The sequence below is a fragment of the Grus americana genome, chromosome 22, assembly GCF_028858705.1.
Source record: "Grus americana isolate bGruAme1 chromosome 22, bGruAme1.mat, whole genome shotgun sequence".
Classification (NCBI taxonomy): Eukaryota; Metazoa; Chordata; class Aves; order Gruiformes; family Gruidae; genus Grus; species Grus americana.
In genome coordinates this window covers 2,169,386-2,175,385 of record NC_072873.1, presented here as the reverse complement: position 1 = coordinate 2,175,385, position 6,000 = coordinate 2,169,386, and positions in this window count along the sequence as shown.

The window sequence follows — 6,000 nt, the reverse complement described above, 5'->3', positions numbered from 1 at the left end:
CCCGTCCCAAGGTGCCAGGAGCATCCCCGGGGCGATTGTCCCCTGAAACACCAGGGATGTCACAGGACATCGTTCCCCAGAGCCACCCGTGTGCGTGCAGCCCCCTCCCCACGCTGGGGCCGTGCCCCCCTCCCATGTCCCCCGGTGTCCCCATCCCCTGAGCCACCCCGGCCTCGCAGCGGGTCACACTGTTGTGGGCTGTTTCCTATGTGACAACTTTCTTTCTCTTTTTTTTTTTTTTTTTTCCCAGCAAAAAACCCCTCTTATTTTGGGCAGGTTGAAAGGTTTCTTTTTCCAGCATGCTTTCGGGGTTTTTTTTCTTTTCTCGGCGTTTCTATCGTTTAGGGGAAAAATGAAGCAATTCTCGCTGCTCAGGTCCCGCTTTCTCCTGCAGCTGGGTCCTGCGGCACGGGGGTGGTGAGATGGGGACCAGGGATGCTCCTGCCCCGTTGCCGGGGGTTTGGGGCCAGCTCCGAGCAGGGAGGACAGCAGGGACAGCCAGACCTAGTGTCCCCAGCTCCGTATGTCACGAAGGGGATTCTCTGATGTCTAGTAAGGGTTGTGCTGATGTCTTGCCCAGGGTGTTTCTCGCTCCTTCCGACTTTGCCCGCTGAAGGGCTCTGTACACTCATGGAGATCACCTGTGTGCACAAGATGATCCCCCCAACCCGGGCTGGAGGGATCCCCCCGGCTTGGCTCAGGGGCCACGGTGGCAGCTCAGACCCGGCTCCCCTCCGTCGGGGTTTATAGGAAACGGTGCTCCTGCCTGGGTGAGCGTTTCTTTCCAGCCGTGGGCGCTGAAAGGCCCCTTCTGCTGCGGATCCGGTGTGAGTCAAAGCCGGAGCCCTCGGGTTTAACCACAAGCCCCAGAGCTGCTGTGTCACGGGGGAGCATCGCCAGAGGCGTTTATAAGAAATGGCAGGGCTGCCCAGCCGGGGGAAGGGACCCCGGCCGGCACGGGGTGCTTTGCCCACATCCTTGGGGAGAAGCCCTTCGGCCTCACAGGTGGAGGTGGCAAAACCGGCGGCTGCAGTGGCGGCCACGGGCTCGTCTCTGGGGCCACATCTCCTGCAAAGGACTCAGGGCTGCTGCGCTTTGGCTTCTCAGCTCGGCCCTTTCCCAGGGGTGCCTGGTGCCCGCGATACCCTGGGGTGCCCACATCACCCTGGGCACCTGCATCCATCTGGGTGTCTGGTCCCTGCGTCACCCCTGGGTGCCTGCGTCCAGGCTGGATACTTGGTGTGAGCATCACCCTGGGTGCCCACGTCACCCCTGGGAGCCTACGTCACCCCTGGGAGCCTGCATCCAGGCTGGGTGCTTGGTCCCTGCATCACCCAGGGGTGCCCGCATCCAGCCAGGGGGTCTGGCCCTGCATCGCCCCGGGGTGCTCAGCTCTCCTGCCCTGCAGGCAGCAGCTGCCTGTCGCTCCCCTGCCAGCTCCGGCTCTGGCTGCGGCACCGCTCGCTGCTGGTCCCCTTCCCACACGTGCGCCGGCAGCTGCCTGACCTTTCGCAGATGCTCTTCCTGGAGAGACAGAAGGTTTTCGCACGTGCCTCACCCTCCCAGCCCCAGCTCCCCGCAGCCTCGGGGGGAGCGGTGGTGGCTCCCGCGGTCCCCAGGGACCTCCTGCCCTTCGCGCCCGGGACGTGCCGACCCTGCCGCCCTGGGGAGGACGTGGCATGTCCCCTCCTGGCCAAGCCAGCCTGGTGTCCTTCCTTGTCCCTGTGATGGGTTCAGCTCTTTAGCATCCATCCGAGGTGACCCCCCTGTTCCCAGCCATCGGGGGGGCTGCGGTCTCACATGACAGCAGAGCGGGGGGGGGGGGCACAGCCCTGGCTGCCATGTGCCCAGCGCCATCACGGATGCTGCGGAGAGACAAGTGCCACCGGGCCCCCCGGGGACCCGCAGGCTGCTGGCCCGGCCCCGGCTTCGCGCGCAGGACCCGCCATCTCGCTGCGGGGAGGTGACGGAGCCAACGCGCCGTGACATGGGCCTCGCACACACACACCCCCCCCCGCCGCGGCCAGCGCCTCGCCAGCGCCTGCCGGGGGGCACTTCTCGGCTGTCACAACCCATCTGCATCGGGGGCAGCGTCTGCTGGCGCCGTAAGTGGGGTTAAACTCGGGGTCACCCGGATCGAGCATCCGAGGAAGGAGGGTCTATTGGAAGGCGAGACCCCCCCCTCCCCAAATCCCCCTGCGCCCTGGCACCCCCTGTCCCTGGTTGCCGCCGAGGTGGGATGCAGGGGGTGGGATGCAGGGGGTGATGCTCCGTGATGCAGGCGGTGCTGGGGATGCAGCAGATGGAGGGACACGAAACGTGTCCCCCGGTCCCTCTGTGGCTCTCGGGGACAGCATGGTGGTTGCCGGCCACGGTGGTGGCCCTGTGGCACATGTGTCCCCGGGGAGCTGCGCCTCGGCTCTTGCTGCAGGTCCCAGCTCTTTCTGCGACCACGGGGACACGTGGGACCGTGACGGCCACGACCTGCTGGCAGCCCCGCTCTGGCCGGTGGCCCAAAATCCAGCCATCGACACCCGCGCCGGCAGCCTGAACTCCCCACGACCTGCCAGGACGGTGGCCACGGTCACCACCAGCACGAGGACACCCCGAGCACAGGGCCACCCTTACAGGGAGCACGGCCCCAGCAGTCCTCGGTACAATCCTGCTGTGACCCCCCCATGGGTAACTCGGGGGTCCCCTAAAGCCCTCCAGCGCCTGCAGGGCAGCTCGGGGCTGGGAAAGCGGCATTTTGGGGGCAAATCTGGCCCCTTTTGCGTCAGCGGGAGCATCCTGGTCCGATGCCGAGCCCTTGTGCTTTGGAGGAGCCGGGCTTCGGGCAGGTGGGATTTGGGGCTGAGGTCCCCTGCCCCGACAGTCCCATCCCCTTCCACCTCCATCACACCCCTCCCTCATTTTCGGCTCCCTCTGCCACCGCTCGGGCTCACACCGCACCGGCCGGACCCGCGGGCGGCTCCTTTTAACCGGCGGCTGAAACGAAACCGGCTCCGGCTCCTTCCCCCTGACCTATTTTTAACATTTGATTGAATTTTTTTTTTTTTCCTTTTCTCTTCCCGCGCGCCGGGCCCCGGGTGCGACCGCGGTGTCAGCCCCGCGTCACATCAATTAACGCGCGCGGGGCGTCATTTGTCACTTTGCATTTCCCAAAGGCCCCTTTCCGTGCCGTCGCGGCGGCAGTGGGCGCACGCCGGGCTGGGTGTGCCCACCGCGGGATGGGTGCCGGTGATGCTCCTCCTGCCCAGTGTTTCGGGGTGCCCAGCTCTGCGTGCTGGGGACCCAGCGGCCAGTGCTGCCACCCACTTTGGTGGGGTCCCACTGCTGGGTAGGAGGGTCCCCAGTGGGGGCCGGGACACCTGAGCGCAGCCCCCCCGGCCCTGAGCAGCCGGTGCCGACACCTCCACTTCCGTCGGCAGGGCCCCCATGGATATTTTTAACTCCCGGCTCTGCTGTTTGGCATGCGGCGAGTGTCCGTCCCCACCGCTGCCCTGCCTCCGGCTGCCTCCCCCAGCCCATGCCACCCTCCGGGGCAGGATCGGACCCTCCAGAGTCACGTCGGACTCTGCAGGGCTGCACGGGACCTGATGGGACAGGATGGGACCCCACGGGTCAGGATCAGTCCCTATGTGGCAGGGTTGGACCCTGCGGGACAGGATGGGACCCAACGAGGCAGGATGAGACCCTGCATTGCAGGACAGGACTCTGCGGGACAGGATGGAAAGCTATGGGGCAGGATTGGACCCTATAGGGCAGGATTGTTTCCTATGGGCCCCTGGAAGGGAGGACTAGACTCTGTGGGGCAGGATCAGACCCTGTGGGGGAAGATGGGACCCTTCAGGGTGGGATGGGACCTAAAGGGGCAGGATTGGTCCCCACGGGGCAGGATCAGACATCGCCACCTCTTCTGCTGGGCTGGAGCATCCTCAGCCCCGTCCCAGCGGGGTCCAGCCCTCCCATGTCCCCACGTCACCCGTGCCACCGAGCCCACGGGACCCCTCCCATGACCAGATCCCCAAACGGGGGCTCTCGGGAGGGCCGCGGCAGCGGGGCGGGTGATCCCGCACACGCGTGTGCCCGCCGGGGCCGCACGTTGTCAGAAGCTGTAGCCCGTGTCTCGCCCGCCGTCCCCCCGCCCGGTCAGCGCACATCACTCCCCAGCCTTCGCCTCCCGCTGACGAAGAGGAAGGGCCGGGGGCCCAAGCCCTGAGCCCCGCGTGCCCCCGTCACGCTAAGCCGGCCAGACAGGGGCTGCAGCCCCCCGGTGCTCCCCAGGGAGCCGCGGCTTTTCACCGAGGATCTGGCTCCCGCTGAAGCAAATCGCCTCGTACAGGAGGGGGGCGAGGGGCCGGGGAGCGGCGGCGGGGGGTGAAACGGACTCCCCCCGGCCCGGCGGGCACTGGCGGGGGGGCCCTCGCACACCCAGTGGACCCCCCCGCGCTGCACGCGCACACAGTGGGCCTCCTGTGTGCGCACGGGCGCGCTTGCGCCAGCATCCTTGCGTGCACGTGGCTGGCTCCCTTGCACGCCGACAGCACATCCTTGCACACACATCCCGGCCCCTTGCACACCCATGCATACGCATCCTCCCTTGCATGCCCATGCCCACACCAGCTCCCTCACGCACACGTTGGCCCCTTTGCACACCCGTGCACACTGTGGCACCCTCTCACGCCCATGCCCCCTTGCGCACACACCCCCCCGGCTTCTTGCACACCCATGCACACATAGACTTCCTTGCATGCCCATGCACACACACCCCCAGCCCTCTTGCACACCCACGCACACATACCGATCCCCTCACACACCCACACAGCCCCGTACTCATCAATGCTCCCCCACGCTTGTGCCCCACGCACGAGGGGGGACGGTAGCACCCCGGACACGGTGACACCCTGGACACAGCGACACCCCGGACACGGCGGCACAGGGATGCGGTGGGAGCTGCCCCGTGTACACTGCCACCTCCCACGCAGGCTCCCACGGCCAGGGAGAGGAAGAGGAGGAGGGACCAGAGCCGAACCGCGGTTCAGTCTCGCAGGGCCGACGAGCAGGATCCGTCCCGCGGGCGGGAGGCAGCGCCCCCGCCACCGCTGAGCCCCGCGACTCCGGGAGCTGGGGATTCCAGCGGGACCACCCCAGGGACGGGGCATCGGGGGGGGGGGGGGGTGTGCCCCTCAGCTGGACACCCCACCACCACCACCCCACCCCCCCCCCCCCCGTGCCACCCCACGCCGGGGCCCCCCGGGAGCGCGCGGGCGGTGGGGGCGCGGGGGTTGGCGGCGGGGGCCGAGCACCGGGCGGGTTTTGGATGGCAGCGGCTGGAACGATGTTAATGACTTTTCTTCCTGTTGCTCTCCTTTTACACCGCGGGCAGCTCCGTAACCAGAGCCGCTTCCTTCCCCGAGATTAAGGAGCCGTCTGCTCGGCCCCCCCCCCCCCGCCCCGGCCGCTGACACCCCCCACCCCACCCCCCCCCGGAGCTGCTACCGACTTGTCACCCCTGGCTGGGCCAGGCCTGGCCCCGGCGGCGCTGGGGAAGGGGCAGCACCCATCCCCGGCACCCATGGGTGCTTCCCTTCTAGCGGGGTCCGGTGGCAGGAGATGCTGAGCATCCTCCCAGCGCTAGTCAGGATTCCTCCCACCTGACTGGGAGATGGTTTGAGGGTGCTCGGGGGAAGCCCCACAGTGGGACAAGCTCGCCACGGTCCCCCACTGCCCTCCACTCCCCCCGGGTCACCCCCCCGTGGGGCTTACCCCCCCCCCCCCAAAGCGGAGCTGCCAAAGAGCCGGGGTGGAACGTGGCGGCCGCCTGCCAGCACCGGGCGGTTTGGGGCAGGAAGGAGGAGGGTGACAGTGCCAGGGTGCAGGGCGGGGAGCAGCGGCGTGGGGAGCATGGGGACCGGGACGCACCGCGGTGGGGGCTGAGCCCCCCAAACCTGCCACTGGCTCTGCCTCGCTCCCCTCTTGTCACCTCCCGCGACTCAA